At 35.7% G+C, this 22666-nt stretch overlaps 1 pseudogene; it reads left to right on the top strand.

Annotated features, from left to right (window-relative positions):
• Nucleotides 1–22666, top strand: part of LOC132662252 (NXPE family member 2-like) — a 90613-nt pseudogene that overhangs the window by 37876 nt on the left and 30071 nt on the right.

Raw genomic sequence — 22666 nt, 5'->3', positions numbered from 1 at the left:
TGGAAGGAAAACTTCCCAACTCATTCTATGAAGCTAGAATTACCTTGATTCCAAAACCAGACAGAGACCCCACTAAAAAAGGGTAACTATAGACCAATTTCCCTGATGAACATGGATGCAAAAATCCTCAAAAAGGTACTAGCCAACTGGATACAATGATACAGTAAAATAATTATTCACCACAACCAAGTGGGATTTATACCTGAGATACAGGACTGGTTCAATATCTCCAAAACAATCAATGTGATTCATCACATCAATAAAAGAAAGGAGAAGAACCCTATGATCCTCTCAGTGGATGCAGAGAAAGCATTTGACAAAATATAGCATCTTTTCTTGACAAAAACCCTCAAGACAGTAAGGATAGAAGGATCATATCTCAAGATCATAAAAGCCATAAAGGAAAGACCCACCACTAATACCATCCTCAATGGGGAAAAACTGAGAGCTTTCCCTCCAAGGTCAGGAACATGACAGGAATGTCCATTCTTGCCACTGTTATTCAACATAGTATTAGAAGTCCTAGACTCAGCACTCAGACAACATAAAGGCATAAAAGGCATACAAATCGGCAAAGAGGAAGTCAAACTTTCACTCTTCACAGATACCATGATACTCTATATGGAAAAACCCAAACTATTCCACCAAAAAACTGTTAGAATTGATCAATGCTTTCAGCTAAGTCACAGAATATAAAATCAATGCACAGAAATTGGTTGCATTTCTATACACCAATGATGAAGCAACCAGAAAGAGAAATCAAGGAATCGATCTCATTTACAGTTGCACCAAAAACCATAAAATACCTAGAATGAACCTAACCAAAGAGGTGAAAAATCTACACACTGATAACTATAGAAAGCTTATGCATGAAATTTAAGACACACACACACACACAAACGGATTGGAAAAACAAATTTCATTAAAATGCTATCTACATTTAGCTATCTACAAAGCTATGTACATATTCAATGTAATCCCTATCAAAATAACACCAACATTCTTCACAGAGCTAGAAAAAACAATCTTAAAATTTGTATGGAACCAGAAAAAAACACAAATAGCCAAAGCAATCCTGAAAAAGAAAACCAAAGCTGGAGGCATCACAATCTGGGAATTCAAGCTGTATTGCAAAGTTGTAATCGTCAAGACAGTATGGTACTGGCATCAAAACAGACATATAGGGGCGCCTGGGTGGCTCAGTCGGTTGAGCGTCCGACTTCAGCTCAGGTCATGATCTCACAGCTCGTGAGTTCGAGCCCCGCGTCGGGCTCTGTGCTGACAGCTCAGAGCCTGGAGCCTGCTTCGGCTTCTGTGTCTCCCTCTCTCTCTGCCCCTAACCCACTCACATTCTGTCTCTGTCTCTCTCAAAAATAAATAAACATTAAAAAAAAAACAAACAGACATATAGATCATAGGAACTGAATGCAGAGCCCAGAAATGGATCTACAACCATACAGCCAAGTAAATTTTGACAAAGCAGGAGAGAATATCCGTTGGAAAAAAGACAGTCTGTTCAGCAAATGGTGCTGGGAAAACTGGACAGTGACATGCATAAAAATGAATCTGGATCACTGTCTTATACCATACACAAAAATAAACTCAAAATGGATTAAAGACCTAAACACAAGACGGGAAGCCATCAAAATCCTAGGGTAGAAAGCAGGCAAAAACCTCTTTGACCTTGGCCACAGCAACTTCTTACTCAACACGTCTCTGGAGGCAAGGAAAACAAAAGAAAAAATCAACTATTGGGACCTCATCAAGATAAAAAGCTTCTGCACAGCAAAGGAAAAAATCAGCAAAACTAAAAGGCAACCCACAGAATGGGGGAAGATACTTGCAAACGGCATATCAGATAAAGGGTTAGTATCCAAAATCTATAAAGAACTGATCAAACTCAACACACAAAAAACAAATATTCCAGTGAAGAAATGAACAAAATACATGAATAGACACTTCTCCAAAGAAGACATCCAGATGGCCAACTGACACATAAAAAAAACTGCTCAACATCAATCATCAGGGAAATGCAAATCAAAACCACAATGAGATTCCACCTTACACCTGTCAGAAAGGATAAAATTAACAACTCAGTCAACAACAGATATTGTTGAGGGTGTGGAGAAAAACGATCTCTTTTGCACTGCTGGTGGGAATGCAAACTGGTACAGTCACTCTGGAAAACAGTATGGAAATTCATCAAAAAATTAAAAGTAGAACTACCCTATGACATAGCAATTGCACTACTAGGTATTCGTCTAATGGATACAGGTGTGCTGTTTCAAAGGGACACAGGCACCCCAATGTTTATAGTAGCATTATCAACAATAGCCAAAGAATACAAACAGCCCAAATGTCCATGAACTGATGAATGGATAATGATGTGGTATATTATATATATACATACATACATATACATATATATGTACACATGCATGTATGTGTGTATATATGTATAGATACATATATATGGATACATATACATGTATATGTATGTGTGTATATGTATACATATACACGCATATATATGTATACATACACACATACATACAATGTAGTGTTACTCAGCAATCAAGAAGAATGAAATCTTGGGGCTCTTGGGTGGCTCAGTTGGTTAGGCATCCAACTTCGGCTCAGGTCATGATTTCCCGGTTTGTGAGTTCGAGCCATGCATTGGGCTCTGTGCTGACAGCTCAGAGCCTGTAGCCTGCTTCAGATTCTGTGTCTCCCTGTCTCCGCCCCTCTCCCAATCGCACTCTGTCTCTCTCTCTCTCTCTCAAAAATAAACAAAATTAAAAAAAAAAAAATGAAATCTTGTCATTTGCAACAATGTGGATGGAACTAGAGGGTGTTATGCTAAGCGAAATTAGCCACAGAAAGGCAAATATCATATCACTTCATTCATATGAATAATTTAATATACAAAACAGATAAACATAGGGAAAGGGCAACAAAAATAACATAAAAACAAGGAGGGGACAAAATTCTTAAAGAGAACAAACTGAGGGTTGCTGGAAGGGTTGTGGGTGGGGGATGGGCTAAATGGGTGAGGAGCATTAAGGAAGACACTTGGGATAAGCACTGGGTGTTATACATAGGGAATGAATCACTGGAATCTACTTCTGAAATCATTGCACTATATGCTAGCTAACTTGGATATAAAAGGAAGGAAGGAAGGAAGGAGGAAGGAAGGAAGGAAGGAGGGATAGAAGGAAGGATAGAAGGAAGGAGGATAGAAGGAAGGATAGAAGGAAGGAAGGAAGGAAGGATAGATTGCTGTGGGTAGTATTGACATTTTAACAATATTTGTTCTTCAAATCCATGAGCATGGGGTGTGTTTCCAATTCTTTATGTCGTCTTCAATTTCTTTTATAAGTTTTCTATAGTTTTCAGCATAGAGATCTTTTACCTTTTTTGTTATGTTTATTCCTAGGTATTTTATGGTTCTTGGTGCAATTTTAAATGGGATCTTGCACTGTGGTGGGAATGCAATCTAGCAGCTACTATGGAAAACAGTATGGAGGTTCCTCAAAATATTAAAAATAGAATTACCCTATGACCCATCAACAGCACTACTAGGAATTTATCCAAAGGATATGGAGTGCTGATTCATAGGGGCACATATATCCTATGTTTACAGCAGCACTATCAATAATAACAAAATTATGGAAAGGGCCCAAATGTCTATCAACCGATGAATGGATAAAGAATATGTGTTTTATATATACAATGAAATACTACTCGGCAATGATAAAGAATGAAATCTTGCCATTTACAACAATGTGGATGGAACTGGAGGGTATTATGCCAAGTGAAGTCAGTCAGAGAAAGACAGATACTGTATGTTCTCACTCCTACGTAGAACTTGAGGAACCTAACAGAAACCATGGGGGGAAGGGGAGGGGAAAAATAGTTTCAAACAGAGAGGGAGGCAAACCGTAAGCGATTCTTAAACACAGAAAACAAACTGAGGGTTGATAGGGGTGTGCGGGGGGAGGGGAAAATGGTTGTTGGGCACTGAGGAGGGCACTTGTTGGGATGAGCACAGGGTGTTGTATGTAAGCGATGAATCATGGCAATCTCTCAAAGCCAAGAGCATATTGTACACACTATGTTAGTTAACTTGACAATAAACTGTATTTAAAAATAAACTTTTAAAAGTTAAAAATTTAAAAAGTAAACAGGTAACAGGCAACAATACTGTTATTTACCTAAGCCTTTCTAAAAGCCAACTAATTAGTTACGATGTCACCTTCAGGTCTTTTATCCAGATATCTACAGACTTCTCATGGGTCTTCATCACAAAACAGTGTTGAGTGCCTTGTTAAGGGATAAAGAGATTATCATTATTCTGATACTCCTGTGTACTCATTCAATTATGTCAAAAGACACACTGTGTTCTGATGTAGTTCAGGCTCTTACAAAAGTGTACCGATAACTTGGTTACATATCCTCCTTTCTGAGATAGACAAAATTAACTTCTTTGCATTGTTTTCAAATGCTTTTTGGAGATACCAACATACAAGTCATTTTAGTGATTAACAGTTGACTCTGTCCCTTCTCAAATTTGACTCACATCATTTCTATAGCTGTGGAACAATTCCTTTGATGACTATAATAAATCAAAGATATCCTTTCCAATAATGTGCTGTCTCATAATCCTGATAAGATTGTTAATCTTCATTACTGCCTGTCTTCACTCTTGCATCTAGGGGTTGATTATGACAAACTTGAATTGTACATTAATCCATCTCTAGTTTGTTTCAAGCTTATTAACTGAAATTTATAAACCAATTTCTGTTTATATGCCCCTAGAACAGTAACCTTACACTGGACTGTCTCAGAGGCTTAAGGTACATAGCAACTGGTGACACATAAAAGACTGGGTAAGTAAAATAAATAAATAAAAATGCAAATACCATAAAACTCAGTAACTTCAATGAAAATGAGAACGCTAATTAAAAAAGTATATGCACTCCTATGTTTATTGCGCCCATATAATTTATTTATTTATTTTTAAAATTTTTTTAATGTTTATTTACTTTTGAGACAGAGAGAGAGAGAGCATGAGCAGGGGAGGGGCAGAGAAAGAGGGAGACACAGAATCTGAAACAGGCTCCAGGCTCTGAGCTGTCAGCACAGAGCCCGACACGGGGCTCGAACCCACGAACCGTGAGATCATGACCTGAGCCGAAGTCGGACGCTTAACCGACCGAGCCACCCAGGCGCCCCAACGCCCATATTATTTATAATAGTCAAGATAAGGAAGCAACCCAAGTGTCCATGGATAGATGAATGAAGATGTGATACACGCTTACGCAGGCATACGTGTGTACGTACACACACACACACACACACACACACACACGAATATTATTTGACCATAAAAAGAAGGATATCTTGCCTTTTGTAACAATATGGATGGATCTCGGGTGGTATAATGCTAAGTGACATAAGACAAAGACAAATACCATATGATTTCACTCACATGTATGATTTACGAAACAAAAAAAGAAGAGAGAAAAAATATACTCTTGAATACAAAGAACAAACTGGTGGTTGTCAGAAGAAATTTGAGAGTCTGAGTGAAATAATTGTTATCAAGAGTACAATTATCTTGAGGGGCACTGAGAAGTGTATAGAATTGCTGCATCATTATACTGTATACTTGAAACTAATGTAATACTATGTACCAATTATACTTCAATAAAAAAACAATTAAAAACCCAGAAAACAATTAACAAGATGGCAAGAAGTACATACTTAACAATAATTATTGTAAGTATAAATGGACTAAATACTCTAATCAAAGACATACAGTGAATAAATGGATAAAAACAAGTCCTTTCTATATGCTGCCTACAAGAGGCTCCCTTCAGACCTAAAGACACATATAACTAAAAGTGAAGAGATGGGAAAAAAATTTCATGCAAATTGAAGCAAAAAAAAAAAAAAAAAAAAAAAGCTGGAGGAGCAATACTTCTATCAGAAAAAAATAGATTAAAAAAAGAGGCTGTGTAAGTGATGAATCTCTAAATTCTACTCCTGTAACCAAATTTACACTATATGTTAATTAACTAGAATTTAAATAAAAACCTGAAATGTGAAAAAGAGACTATAACAAGAAACAAAAAGGGCATCACATAATGATAAAGGGAACCATCCCACAAGAGAATAAAGCAATTATAAATACCTATGCACCCAACTTTAGAGTACCTAACTATAAAGTAGATATTAACAAAGGGAAAAATTAACAGTAATACAATGAAGAAGGGGACTTTAACACTTTACTTACATCAATGGATAGATCATCCAGAAGAAAATCAATAAAGAAACAGTGAGTTGAACACCACACTAGATTAGATGGATTTAACAGACATATGTAGAACATTAAATATAAAATACATACTCTTTTCAAATGTACATAAAACATTCTCTAGGATAGATCACAAGTTAGGCCAGAAAAAGTCTCAATACATTTAATAAAACTGAAATTATATCAAGAAGATTTCCTGACCACAATGGTAAGAAACTAAAACTTACAAGAAAAAGATTCTGGAAAAAACACAATCACACAGAGGCTAGAAAACATGCTACTAAACCATCAGTGGGTCAAATAAAGAAAAAACTAAAAAATACCTTGAGATAAATAAAATAAAAATACAATGGTTCAAAATCTTTGGTACAAAGCAAAAGCAGTTCTAAGTTTAAAGAAATACCTGCCTATCTTGAAAAACAAAAATCTCAAACCATCTAATGTTACACTTAAAGGAACTAGAAAAAGAAGAATAAACAAAGCCCAAATATAGTTCAAGGAAAGAAATAACAAAGATCAGAGTGGAAATAAAGTACACACACACACGGGAAAGATCAATAAAACAAAGAGCTGGCTCTTTGAAGATAAAATTGATAAGCTTTTAGCCAGAATCATCAAGAAAAGAGGACTTGAAATAAAAAAGTGGAAATTCTACAATTAACACCACAGAAATACACAAGATTATGAGGCAACTACAAAAAATTATATACCAACAAATTAGATAACCTAGAAGAAGATAAATTTCTAGAAACATACAGTCTTCTACAACTAGGAAAAAATAGAAAATCTAAACAGACTGAAACTAGTAATGAAATTGAATCGGTGAGTAAAAACTCCCAACAAATCTAAGTCCAAGACCAAATGGCTTCACAGGTGAATTCTACCAAATATTTGAGGAATTAACACATATTCTTCTCAAATTATTTCACAAAGAGAAGAGGAAAGAAACTTCCAAATTCATTCTACAAGGCCAGCATTACCCTAATACCAAAACCTGACAAAGGCCCTATGCAAAACAGTGGGGCCAGAGGGAAATTACAGGCTAATATCCCTGATGAACATAAATGAAAAAGCCTTCAATAAAGTAGTAGCAAACTGAATTCAAAAGTACATTAAAAGGATTGTTCACCAAAATCAATAAACATTTATTTCAGGGATCCAAGGATGGTTTAGTATTCCCAAATCAATCAATATACCAATACTGTGGCATGATATATCACAGTAACCAAATGAAGGATAAAAATTATCTTCATCGATACAGAAAAAGCACTTGACTGAATCAACATTCATTCATGATAAAAACTCTCAACCAACGTGGGTCTAGAGGAGATGTATCTTATCACAATAAAGGCCATATATAAAAAAAAACCCATAGCTAATATCAATAATGAAAAGCCAAAAGCTTTTTCTGTAAGATCAGGAACAAGACAAGGAAGTCCACTCTAGTGACTTTTACTCAACACAGTACTGGGAATTCTAGCCACAGCAAAAAGGCAAGAAAAAGATATAATGGTCATCCAAATTGGTAAGGAAGATGTAAAACTATTGCTATTTGCAGAGAATATGATACTATATACAGAAAAACCTAAAGAGTCACAAAAATTATAATAAATTCAGTAAAGTTGCAGGATACAGAAGTTGTTTTCTATACATTATGCCAGGAAGAGAAATTAAGAAAATAATTCCATTTACAAATGCATAAAGAATAGCTAAAAAGAAATTCTCCAGGAAGGTAAAAAATATATATGTATGTATACTGAACACTATAAGACATTGATGAGTGAAATTAAAGACCCCGTGAATAAATGCAAAGATATACCATGCTCATGGATTTGAAGAATAATTATTTTTTAAATATCCATACTACTAAAAGCAATGTATAGATTCAATGCAATCTCTATAAAAATACCAATAGTATTTTTCACAGAATTAGAGTAATCGAATTTATATGAAACCACAAAAGACCATCTTTTGCACAGCAAAGGAAGTCATCAGCAAAATGAAAGGACAGCTTCATGGAATGGAAAAAGATATTTTCAAACGATCTACCTCATAAAGGGTTAATATTCAAAACACAGAGTTCCAGGTGTAGGAATACCCTGAATTATCTGAATACCCTGAATACCCTGAATTATCTCTTCCATGGATAAGCCAAATCTACATCTATATACAGAGTGATCCTGCTGAAGAAGAACTGAAGGCTTATTGAGCAGCTCATGCCCAACAAAAGATGAAGAGACCACACAGAAAATGGCAAAAGAGACAGAGGCATGGTAACAAAGGGAACTTCCACCTCTGATGCTACTAACTGCAGTGAGGAAGAGTAGGACTAAGGGTCTCTGAGCAGATACATATATCCTGGGACACAGAAAAATAAAAAGCTGCAGTTTAAAAAAGCAACTAAAATATAAAGGAAAGGAATATAAAGACAGAACCATGCCATATGTCAGGAAAGCTGCTGGAACTCTCTCCAAGTCAGAGCAGCTGGTGAACACCATTGTTTATGTTACCCTCTTCACCTTAATAGTGAAGATAGAAGCAGGGTCCCAGTGCCATAGCTGGCTGCTTCCTCAGTGAGCCCTGGTCCCTTAGCCCATATCAGCTCTGGAGGCCATGAGGCATATAGAAAAGGCCATGATTTAAAAGAGCAAATAGAATATAAAAGATTCAGCCCTAGAACTCTAATAAATGGTAGGGAAACTGCTGAAATTCTGTTCAAATAGGGGGGCTGGTGAGCACTATAGTTATGTTCCCCTTCTACCATGATAGCATGGACAGCAACAGGAGTTAGATGACCTACTTGGCCTCCCACCTCAGTGAGCCCTATTCCCCTAGCCCATCACAATCCCAGAAGTCCCACCAAGGCAGCCCAGCATGGTACACAATGGGAATCCCAGATCAGCTCTCAGTACATTTCCAGCCATCTTGCCAAGGTAACAAGGTGCACGACACCCTATAACACTTCAGGCCCACACCATTTTGGCTTCAGACAACTTGCCAGGGCATCCCCAGTGCAGAGTGCCCTGGTACTTCCTAGTTTATGTTTGTTTACTTTGACTCCAAACCACTCACCAGAGCATCCCCTGCAAAGCAACCCAAGGATCACCTTGGCCTATACCCACTTCAGCTTCAGGTATTTTTCCAAGATGCTTTCTAAAAAGAGCCCTGAGGGGCACCTGGGTGGCTCAGTCGGTTAGGCGGCCGACTTCAGCTCAGGTCATGATCTCACGGTCCGTGAGGGCTGTGAGTTCAAGCCCCGTGTCGGGCTCTGTGCTGACAGCTCAGAGCCTGGAGCCTGTTTCGGATTCTGTGTCTCCCTCTCTCTGACCCTCCCCTGTTCATGCTCTGTCTCTCTCTGTCTCAAAAATAAATAAATGTTAAAAAAAAATTAAAAAATAAATAAATAAAAATAAAAAGAGCCCTGAGAATCCTGGTTTGTACCCACTTTAGTTAGCTTCAGCAGTCCTGCCAGGGAGCTCTCTATGTGAAAGCCTTGGGACTGCCTGAGCCTGTGTCCACTTCAGCTCTGGCCATCCCACCAGGGCAGCCCCTGCATGGAGTGATTCTGGCTGGTAGCCCAAATCAGCCACAGCTGCAGCCAGCAAACCAAAGTTGCAAGGCACACATGGACAACCATACATAAGAACACTCCTTCAAGTTTAAGATAAGTAGCTATTCCGTCTAATTCATATATAAACCAACACAGAACACAGACAAATGATGAGACAGAAGACTATGCTCCAAATGAAAGAACAAGGCAAAATCTCAGAAAAAAAAAAAAAAGAATAAATTTAATGGAGGTAAGCAATCTACCTGATATAAAGTTCAAAGTAATGGTCATAAAGATGATAACTGGACTGGAGGTAAGAGTGTATGAACTCAGTGAGTAGTTTAAGAAAAAATATAGAAAAGAACCAATCAGACTGAAGTATACAATAACTGAAATTAATACCACACTAGAGGGAATCAATACCAGATTACAGAATGTAGAATGGCTCAGTGGTCTGGAAGACAGGGTAATGAAAAGCACCCAAGGTGAACAGCAAAATAAAAAAAAAAAAATTTAAATGAGGATAGGTTACAGGATCTCTTGGATAACATTACGTGAACAAACATGGACGTTCATGAAGGAGAAAAGAGAGAAATGGGGTAGGAAACTTACCTGAAGAAATAATAGAAGAAAATTTTTCTAATGTGGGGAAGGAAACAGAATTCCAAACAAGATGAACCCAAGGAAGACCATGCTGAGATACATAGTAATTAAAATGTCAAAAATTAAAGATAAAGGTATTTGGGTAATGATTGCCTCAAAATGAATTTGGAAGTTTTTCTTCCATTTCTATTTTTTTTTTTTTTTTTGGAATAATTTGAGAAGAATAGGTATTAACCCTTCCTTAAATGTTTGGTAAATTCACCAAACATAGCTTCACCCATGAAGCTATTTGGCCCTGAACTTTGTTTCTTGGGAGATTTTTGATTACTGATTCAATTTCTTTGCTTGTTATCAGTATGTTCAAGTTTTCTATTTTTTCCTGTTTCAGTTTTGGTAGTTTATATGTTTCTAGGAATTTATCCATTTCTTCCGGCTTGTTCAATCTGTTGGCATACAGATTTTTCATAATATGCTCATAATTGTTTGTATTTCTGTGATGTTGGTTGTTATTTCTCCTCATTTGTGATTTTATTTGAGTCTTTTTTTCTTTTTGTTAAGTCTGGCTAGGGGTTTACAGCATGGTTCTGGAACAAATATAGACAGATCAAGGGAACAAAATAGAGAACCTAGAAATAAACCTACAACTATATGGTCAAGTAATCTCTGACAAACCAAGAAGATATCCAATGGAAAAAAGACAGTCTCTTCAACAAATGGTGCTGGGAAAACTGGACAGCAACATGTAAAAGACTGGAACTAAACCACTGACTTACACTATAAACAAAAATAAATTCAAAATTGATCAAAGACCCGAATGAGAGACAGAATACCATTACAATCCTAAAAGAAAACACAGGCAGTGACCACATTGACATTGGCTGTACCAACTTTTTACTAGATACGTCTCTAGAGGCCAGGTAAACAAAAGCAAAAATAAACTATTGGGACTTAAGATAAAAAAGCTCTGTGCAGCAAAGAAACAATAAAACTAAAAGGTCAACTTCAGGATAGGTGAATATATTTGCAAATAACATAATGGATAAAGGGTTAGTATCCAAAGTATATAAAGAACTTATCAAACTCAACACCCAAAAAACAAATAATCCAGTTAAGAAATAGGCAGAAAACATGAATTAACATTTTTCCAAAGATGACATACAGAAGCTAACAGACACATGAAATGGTGTTCAACATCCATCATTTTCAGGGAAATACAAATCAAAACTACAATGAGCTATCACTTTACCTCTGTCAGAATGGCTAAACACAGCAAACATGCTATGCAAGAATGTGGAGAAAGGGGAACCCTCTTATACTGTTGGTGGGAATGCAAACTGGTGCAGCCACTCTGGAATTGAGGTTCCTCAAAAAATTAAAGATAGAACTACGCTATGACCCAGCAATTGCATTACTAGGTAATTATCCAAGGCATACAGGTATGTGGTTTCGAAGGGGCACATGCACTCCAATGTTTATAGCAGCACTATCCACAATAGCCAAAGTATGGAAAGAGCCCAAATGTCCATCGATGGATGAATGGATAAGCAAGATGTGGTATATATATATTTACAATGGAGTATTTCTCGGAAATCAAAAGGAATGAAATCTTGCCATTTGCAACTATGTGGATGGAACTGGAGGGTGTTATGCTAAGTGAAATTAGTCAGAGAAAGACAAAAATCATATGACTTCACTCATCTGAGGACTTTAAGAGACAAAACAGATGAACATAAGGAAAGGGAAATGAAAATAATATAAAACTAACTAATTTGGATGTAAATTAAAAAAAATAAAATAAAATAGAGACTGAAAAATCAATGTAAAAGATCAATGAAACCAAGAGCAGATTCTTTGGAAAGAGAAATAAGGTTGACAAACTTTTAGAGTCATCAAGGAAAAAAATATAGGACCCAAATAAAATCAGAATTTAAAGAGAAGTAACAACAGATATTACAGATACACAAAGAATTAGAAGAGACTACTCGAAAAATCACATGCCAACAAAGTGCACAAAGTAGAAGAAATAAATTCCTCAAAATGTATAATTTTCCAAACCTGAGTCAGAAAGAAAGAAAAATATGAAATCAATTACCAGTAATGAAATGGAATCAGTAATTAAAAACTCACAGTGATTCCAGGACCAGATGAGTTCACAGATGAATTCTACCAAACATTTAAAAAAAGAGGGGTTGCTTGGGTGGCTCAGTTGGTTAAGCATCCAACTTTGGCTTGGGTCATGATCTCACAGTTCCTGAATTCAAACCCTACCTTGAGTTCTGCGCTGACAGCATGGAGCCTGGAGCCCACTTTGAGTTCACTGTACCCCTGTAACTCTGCCATTCCCCCACTCATGCTCTGTCTCTCTCTCTTTCAAAAATAAAATAAACTTTAAAAGAGTTAATACCTATTCCTTAGACTATTCCAAAAATAAATAAATGAGAAAGGAAAACTTCTAACTGCATTTTACAAGGCCAGCATTTCCCTGATGCCTATGTTAGACACACTATTAAAAAAAAAAAAAAGTACTGGCCAATATCTCTGATGAACAGGATGCAAAAATTCTCAACAAAATATCAGCAAACTGCATTCAACAATACACTATAAAGATCATTCACAGCAATCAAGTGGGATTTGTTCTGGGGATGCAAGGGTGGTTCAATATCCACAGATCAATTAACATGATAAAACATATTAACAAAATGAAGGATAAAAATCATCTGATGATCTCAATAGATTTAGAAAAAGCACTTGAAAAAATTCATCAGTAGTCATGATAAAATTCTCAACAACGTGGGTTTTAGAGAAAATATACCTCAACATAATAATGGCCATAAATGACAAACCCACAGCTAACATCAAACTTAACGGTGAAAAATAGAGCTCTTCCTGTAAGATTAGGAAGACAGCAAGGATGTCAACTTCTGCCAGTTTTACTCAACATAGTAATAGAAGTCCTAGTCACAGCAATCAGGAAAAAGAAGTAACAGGCATCCAAATTAGTATAGCAGAAGTAAAACTGTCATTATTTCCAGATGACAGGATACAATACATACAAAACCCTCAAGACTCTATCAAATAAACGATTAAAGTCATAAATGAATTCAGTAAAGTTGCAGGATACAAAATATTCAGAAAATGTATCTTATTTCTATAAACTAATAACACATCAGAAATAGAAATTAAGAACATAATCCTATTTACAAGTATATGAAAAAGAATTAAATTCTAGAAATAAATTTAACCAAGGAGATGAAGGACCTATACTCTGAATGCTATAATGATGGAAGCTTCACTCATGAAAGAAATTAAAGAGGACACAAGTGGAAAGATAGTCCAAGCTAAGGAATTGGAAAAATATTGTTAAAATATCTATACTTCCAAAAGCAATCTACACTTTCAATGGAATCCTTATCAAAATATCAATAGCGTTTTTCACAGAACTAGAAGAAATAGTATTAAGTTTGTGTGGATCCACCAAAGCCCTGAATAGCCAGAGCAATCTTGAGAAAGAAGAATGAAGCTGCAGGTATCACAATCCCAGATTTCAAGATATGCTAGACAGCTGTGAAAATCACAACACCTTAGTACTAAACCAAAATAGACACACAGATCAATGGAACAAAGTAAAGAGGCAAAAATAAACCCACACTTATTGGTCAATTAATCAACAACCAAGGAGGCAAGGATATACACGGGGAGAAAACAATCTCTTCAATAAATAGTACTGGAAAACTGGGCAGCTATAAGCTAAAGAAATGAAACTGGACCACTCTCATGTCATACACTAAAATAAACTCAAAGTGGATTAAAGACCTAAATGTGAGACCTGAAACCATAAAATTCCTAGAAGAAATAATAGGCATTAATCTCTGACATCAGCTTGAGCAACATTTTCCTAGCTGTGTCTCCTCAGGCAATGGAAAGAAAAACAAAAATAAACTATTGGGACTACAACAAAATAAAAAGGGTTTATAGAGCAAAGGAAACTATGAACAAAACTGAATGGGAGAGGATATCTCTAAATGATACATCCAGTAAGGAGTTAATATCCAAAATACACAAAATTATACAACTCCATCTAACCCCCCCCCACTCCAAATAAAAAATGGGCAGATGACCGGAGTAGGTATTTTTTCAAAGAGGACACACAGATGGCCAGCAGATATATGAAAAGATGCTCAACATCACACATTATCAGGCAAATCCAAGTCAAAATCACAATGAAATATCACCTTGCACTCATCAAAATGGCTAGAATAAAAAAGATATGAAGTAGTGTGTTGGTGAGGATATGGAAAAAATGTATCCCTTGTGAGCTGTTGCTGGGAATGCAAACTGGTACAGCCACTGTGGAAAACAGTATGGAGGTTTCTCAAAAAATTAATGGTATCTTCCATGAATTTCTGTTTATAATGCAAGGAAAAGGTTGTCTGTTTAATTCTGAGTATTATCATTAACAAGAAGTCTGAGCTTCCGGTGACCTGATAAACGTAACAGTAAGATTTTTAGCATCAAGAAATTTTTGGATCATGTTTACATTAGCTAGAATAGGAAAAAAACTTAGATTTCTGTTGCCCACAATTTTCTACATAATAGAAAAGGTGCTCACACTAAGAATCAAGAACAAACACGGCCTCATAACAACATTCTGTTTACAAATTTGATTCCTGGTATTAATATATTTAAAGTGGGTTTTCTATTATCATTTTAGGAAACTTAGATTTGATGGAGGGGGATATGTGAGATAGCTTTTACATGTGTTGTCACTGTATAAATGAAATTTATCTTTTTTTTAAAAATTAAAACACAGTTCAAAACAATAGAAATACTTTATGATTTACTAATTCCACTACTGGGTTTTACCCAAAGAAAACCAAAACTCTAATTAAAGAAGATACATGCATCCCTATGTTTAATGTAGCATTATTTACAATACTCAAGATACGGAAGCAACTTAAGTGTACATCAACAAATTAATGAATAAAGATGTGGTATATTATAAGTGAAATATTTAGCCGTTAAAAAAGAATGAAGTCTTTCCAGTCATGAAAATATACAGGGACCTAGAAGATATTATAATTAGTAAAATGTTAGAGAAAGACATACCATACAATTTTACTTACATGCAGAATATAAAAAACAAGTCAGCAAACAAAACAAAAATAACCCAGAAATGGATATAAATACAGAAAACTGGTGGTTGCCAGAAGGAAGGGGGTGAAGGATGGACAAAATAGGTGAAGGATATGAAGAGGTAAAAACTTTCATTTATGAAATCAGTCATGAAGATGAAAAGTATGGCATAGTTAATATAGTTATTAATATTGTAATAAATTTGTATGGTGACATATGATAACCATACTTACTGTGGTGAGCATTTTGTAATGTATAGAATTGTTGTATTACTATGCTATACACCTGAAATATAGTATTGTTCAACTCGAATAAAAAAATCACTTATTAAATGCTAAGAGCAATTTGTAAATTAAACTTAAGAACTTATTCTGTATGTGGATAAAATGATAGTTTATTCTTATGCCTTTATAAATGAGTATTCATCTTTTATGATTCATTCTCAAGTATACATAGATTAAACAATATGATTTTTTGGAAATAACCCAGTAAGAAGAGGATGGGAGGTGAATAGCAGTATAAATGAGCTAGGATTGGTCACCATACAACAACTAACTGGACAAAGTAGAAGAAATGGATAAATCCCTCAAAACATACAACTTCCCAAACCAGAGTCAGAAAGAAATAGAAAAATCTTAAATCAATTGCTAGCAATGAAATGGAATCAATAATTAAAAACTTACAACAATTCCAGGACTAGATGAGTTCACAGATACATTCTACCAAACGTTTAAAAAACAGTTAATACCCTTTCTTCTCAAACTATTCCAAAAAATAGAAGAGAAAGGAAAACTTCTAAATACATCCTACAAGGCCAGCGTTACCTTGATACCCAAGCCAGACAAACACTACAAAAAAAGAAAACTACAGGGTATTGTCTCTGATGAACAAGATGCAAAAATTCTTCACAAAATATTAGCAAACTGCATTCAACAATGCACTGCAAGGATCATTCATGGTGATCAAGTGGAATTTATTATGGGGATGCAGAAACACATTTCTGAAGCTAAGTGATGAGTACATTGCAGGAGTAAGAGTTGCTTACACTACTCTCTGCTTCTGTATGCTTTTAATATCCATAATCAAAAGCTAAAATATCTTAAAAATGATAACATATGGCTTAAAATGTGTAATGCCACTAGATTGTACACTTTTTTGTATGTATGTTTTAACACAAAGAAAAATGGCCCAAAGGAAAAAAAATTTAAGAAGATGATCCAGTGATTTGCTATTTATAAGGCATATGCGGAATTAAATAGATGCATTCTATTTTTTTTATTTCAACACCAAGGTCTCCTGTGTAAAGAAGCCTGCTTTAACAGTGAGGAAATGGAACCTTGTCTAATGCATTATCACACAGGTAGTAATTGGTGATACCAGGAATCAAAACTCAGTGTTTTTACTGGAGCATATAATCACTATATCTGTGATGAAGGAAAAAAAATCCTGTTTTCTTGGAATAGCAGATGTCTTAAACTGTCTATTCTGAGTCCTTGGCAATCTCATTCTCAATAATACTGAGTTGGATTTCGAAGTTTCAGGTATGACCACTGGCTAATGGAAGAGATCCCAACTCTTCAACTTCAGAGTTTGTCCCATGTATCATTTAGGACCCAGTGTTAGGAAAGGGGTCCTGAAGCCAAGAATTTTAACAAGCTCAGGAATATATGTTAGCCCTTAGTAATCAGATGAACATTCTGATCTTGAAGTTGTGTGTCAAGAATAAGTTACAATTCTTCTTCAAAAACACTAGCGAAAATATATATGCATCCCTATGTTTATTGTAGCATTATTTACAACAGTCAAGATATGGAAGCAGCCCAAATGTCCATCAATAGATGGATAAAGAAGATGTGGTGTGTGTGTGTGCACGCCATATGCCAAATATATGCCATACAAATAGTATGTGTGTGTTATATAAAGGAATATTGTTCAGCCACAGAAAGGAATGAGATCTTGCCATTTGCAATGGCATGAATGGGTCTAGGGGGCATAATGCTAAATGAAATAAGTTAGACAAAGACACATACCGTATGCTTTCATTTGTACATGGGATTTAAGAAACAAAACAAATGAGCAAACAAAAGAGACAAAAAAAAATGAACTTTTTAATACAAAGAAAAAACTGGTAATTGCCAGAGGGGAGATGGGGGTGAGGGAAAGAGTGAAATAAAAGGGATTAAGGTTACACTTATGGTGATGATCACCGAGTATAGAATTATTAAATTATATTGTACTTTTGAAATTAGTTTAACACTGTATGTTATCCTTCAATTAAAAAAAAAGTTACCATTCTTCAAAACCAACCAGAATGTCTTTATCACCTGTTAGCCTAGACTCTTCTTTAATTTGGTTATTACTTGTATCTTTTTAATGTAAGAACATTAGGATATTCGCTAATATTTTTTTCATGTTTATTTTTTTTGAGAGAGAGAGAGAGCTGGGGAGGGACATGGAGAGAAAGAGAGAGAAAATCCCAGGCAGGCTCCACTCTGTCAGCACAGAGCCAGAAGCGGGGCTCCATCTCACGAACCATGAGATCATGACCTGAGCCAGAATCCAGAGTCCAACATTTCACTGAGTCAACCAGGTGCCCCAGAGGATATTTATTACTATAAAAGGATCAGGGAGCAGAACTGCCTAGTTATAATCAATGACTGTCTGTGTCAGATACAAGGAAACCAAGATAGCTGACTGTCTTTATTAAGTTTGCTCCTCAGAGCTTCTCCAATCCTTTCAAAATTTTTAGATTAACCCCTCATTTTTGAACACTAATAGCCTTCTTGCCTCAAGAAATTGTTCTTAAAGCAAGGTTAACAGTTCTGGACTTATGGACACACAGTTTACAGTGTGGAAGTTACAGCTACACAGTTCACAGATACAGTGAAATTAAGATTTTTTAAAAAGAAAAATCCCATGGCAAATATAGATTTCCCTACCTAAAAGATGGTTTTTTCCTCCCCTCTGATCATCTCCTTCTAGTCTTTTTAGAATCAAAGGGCATCAGTCCTGTACAGTCATTCTTTCAAGGAAAAAAAAGTTTTGATAAATTGTTTACCTACTATATAATTCTCATTTAAAGTCTATAATTCTATAGTTTATGGTACATTATATTATTAATTATAAAAATTATGGTTATAGAGGCCCCTGGGTGGCTCAGTCAGTTAAGCATCTGACTCTTGGTTTAGGCTCAAGTCATGATCTTGCAGTCGTGAGACTGAACCCTGCATCATACTCTGCTCTGGGCATGAAGTCTGCTTAAGATTCTCTTTCTCCCACTGCCTCCCCCCACCTCAAAAATATTATGGTTATAGATAACATAAAACTTTTCTCTTTTAACCATTGAAGTGTATAAAACAATGGCATTAATTACATTGACAGTATTATGCAACCATCACCACTATCCTTTTCATCACTCCACATGGAGACTCCCATGACCACTAAACTATAACTTCCATTCCCCCACCCCCTTGAAGCCATTCTTAACTGTCCCAGGCCAAGTTTGCTACAATCTTTTAGGTACCCATGAAATTTTGCTTATGTATCTTTCAAGTTACTTACTTTTTTGTAATAAGTATACATGTTTGTTCTTCTCATGAGATTGGCTTCCCTGAGGGTATAATCATATCAGCTAAAAATAACAATTGTAGGTCCCTTTCATAATTAGTAATAATTAAGATTATTATAAAGATCATTAAGAGAGCAGAGAGTATCTTTATCATAATAACCAGTAGAGTTTCTATCCAATTGGCTGAATCTAGGTACACAAAAGAATAAAAAATCCAATGACAGAAGATATTTAAAAAATAAAATTAAATATTCAGAAATAAAAGTGTGGTGAACAGTCTAAATTTAGAAGCAATAGAAATAGGTCACAAAGGAATTCTTCACTGCTTTAACTCTAAATATTAAATATTTCTAAAATGTTGAACAATTAATAAAATATTTTCTGCAAAATTGAGAGACTGAGTGTTAAGATGTTTGTTATATAAGAATTGTCAACTAAGAAAGTGAAAACGTTGACATCAAAATTAAAACAATGGGCAAAGGAAATAGATGATTTAGCTGAAATACCCTGGTACTGAAAGTCATTTAAAATAGGAAGTCTCCATTTTCGTCTGTATATTGGCAAATATTTTTAATAGCATTTTATAATTTAACCAAAATACTTAAATTGAGAACAGTTATCCAAGTGCAGTCTTGGTGATCATTCATTCAGCTATTCATTCACCAATCAGAAGATGGATTTTCTAAGGATCTTTCTTTCAGGCAACTATCTAATTAGTAGCATATAATATAGGAGGTGTTTTAATTTTGGCACAATTAAATATCTTATTTCAGAAGAATCTTTAACAATTATGACAGAGGAAATAGTGTAACTAGGCTTCAAGCCTTTCTGTATAAATATTAAACAGCAGTTTAATTTAATTTGTAGATCTTGTTTCTTAAGTTCCACACAGGAGTGCAATGACATGGTGTTCGTCCTTTTCTGACTGACTTATTTTATTTAGCATTATACCCTCTAGGTCCATCGATACTGTTTTAAATGGCAAGATCTCATTCTTTTTTATGGCTCAGTAATATTCCATTGTGTATATGTACCACGTCTTCTTTATCCAATCATTTATCAATGGACACTTGAGTTGATGCCATATATTAGCTATTATAAGTAATGTTGCAATGAATATAGGAGTACAAAGATCTTTTTGCAGTACTGTTTTTATTTTGTTTGGGTAAATACCTAGTAATGGAATTACTGGATCCTATGGTAATTTTTTTATTTTCTTGGAGAAACCTCCATATTGTTTTCTACAGCAGCTGTACCAATTGGCATCCCCACTAACAGCACATGATATGTCCTCATCAACACTTGTTATTTCCTGTATTTTTCATTTTAGCCATTCTGACAGGGTGTAAGGTGTTATGTGGAATTTAAAAGCAAAGACCAAAAACCAGATGGTTAAACACAGAGAACAAACCGGTGGTTTCCAGGAGGAAAGGGGATAAGAGGATAGGTAAGATAGATACAAGAGATTAAGAATGAACTTATTTTGATAAGCAAGGAGAAATGTATAGCATTTTTGAATCATTATATTGTACATCTGAAACACTGTGTGTTCTACTTCAATAAAAACAATAAACACATTTTCGGCTAAACAAAAAAAAAAGGCAATTTAAAAAAATAAAGGAAAAAACAGGCCAATTAACAAACAGGAGTAGATTTCCAACTTTGGCTTCACCTGTATCATTTTAGGCCATGGCTAAATGTACCTCCATGGGGTTAGGAGACGCCTGGGACCGTAACAGATGAACAGACTTTAATATATATGCTGCCAAAGGGAGCACAAGATGAACAGAATTTAAACTGGTGATGACATTCTCTTTAGTTACTTTGTTGTCCAAGTGAACACAATGACATTCAGTGTCAGTTAAACAAATATTTTTTATTAAATATTTGTCTTAGTATTCTTGTTGAGGAACACTATATGCAACTTTTGTGCTTTGTGTGTTGAGAAGCTGGAGTGGTGTACCGAAATGAGAACATGTAGATTATGACCTGATGAATGAGGGGGCACATGCCACACACGTTGGATCAGCAGGTAGTTCCCTCAGCATCCGAATTCCAAGTTTTTGGGGGGAGTAATAAGATCCACAGAGTCCTTTTGATTAAAGGTGCAGTTTCAATATACTCACACAAAGGAAGTAGAGTTACAGGATTTATTCTTACAGAGAGCTCCCAATTTACAGTGGTTAGATTTATGATTCTTTGACTTTATGATGGTGTAAAAGCAGTAAGCCTTCAGCAGAAACCATACTTTGGATTTTGAACTTGAAGCTTTTCCCAAGGCTAGGAATATATAGTACAACACACTCTTGAGACCCTCTGCAGCAAGAGTGAACCACAGCCTACGGGCAGCCATGGGATCATGGGAGTCAACAACCCACACACTGTCAATAATTCCATACATACAAGCATTCTGTTGTTCACTTTCAGTACAGTATGCGATTAAGTTACCTGAGATATTCAACATTCTTATAAAATAGGCTTTGGATTAGATGATTTTGCCCCACTGTAGGATAATAGAAGTGGTTCACATTTAGGGTGGGGTGGGAAAAGTAAGCTATGTTTTGTAGGTTACATGTATTAAATGCCTTTTTGTCTTATGGTATTTATTTTATTATTTTTTAAAGTATTTTTTTTTATTTTGAGAGAGCACGCAGACAAGTGTGCAAGAGCGGGGAAGGGGTGGACAGAGAGGGAGAGAGAGAATCCCAAGCAAACTCTGTACTGCCAGTTCACAGACTGATCTCATCAACAGTGAGATCATGACCTGGGCTGCAATTAAGAGTTGGATATTTAACTGACTGAGTCACCCAGGTGCCCTGGCTTATGGTATTTTTTTCTAACTTAAAATGGACTTATTGGGATATAAACCCTATTATTAACTCAAGGAAAATCTGTACTTAGAAATCCCAGAAGGGAAGAGGGGTAATTGAGGGGGTGGGGAGTCCTCCATCAAGTAACCAGCAAGCGGGAGATAGGAGAGCAGGGTAGCAAGCACCTATTACTTATAAAGTGGTTGGGGTGGAGATTACTGACTTTTCATGGGCTCAAGCCTAAGTGGTTCTTTTACTTTTTTAAGTTTATTTATTTTTGAAAGCAAGAGAGAGAGAGAAGGAGAGAGAGAATCTCTGTGCTGTCAGCACAAAGCCCGATGCAGGACTTCATCTCACAAACCATGAGATCATGACCTGAGGTGAAATCAAGAGTTGGATGCTTAAACGACTGAGCCGCCCAGCCGCCCCTCTAAGTGGTTATTTTAAAAGGTGTCCAGGAAAAGTAAAAGGTGAACCTGGGGCAGGCACCCCAAACTCAAGTCCTTATCTAAAAGTCCAGACTCGTATAGAGCAGGGTTATACTGTAAAATGTCTGAATAGCAACTCAGAAGAACAAAGTTGTTTTCCTCAAAAGTTATTTTCCTCATCACAGTTTGCTACGAAGACAAATGAGACACCTGTGTATTGTAACAGTCCTCCATACTGCTGGTGGCACTGTAAAC

This window comes from Panthera onca, chromosome D1 (assembly GCF_046562875.1).
Source record: "Panthera onca isolate mPanOnc1 chromosome D1, mPanOnc1 haplotype 2, whole genome shotgun sequence".
Lineage (NCBI taxonomy): Eukaryota > Metazoa > Chordata > Mammalia > Carnivora > Felidae > Panthera > Panthera onca.
Note: the sequence above shows the minus strand (reverse complement) of the source record. Positions and strands in the feature narration are given on the sequence as shown.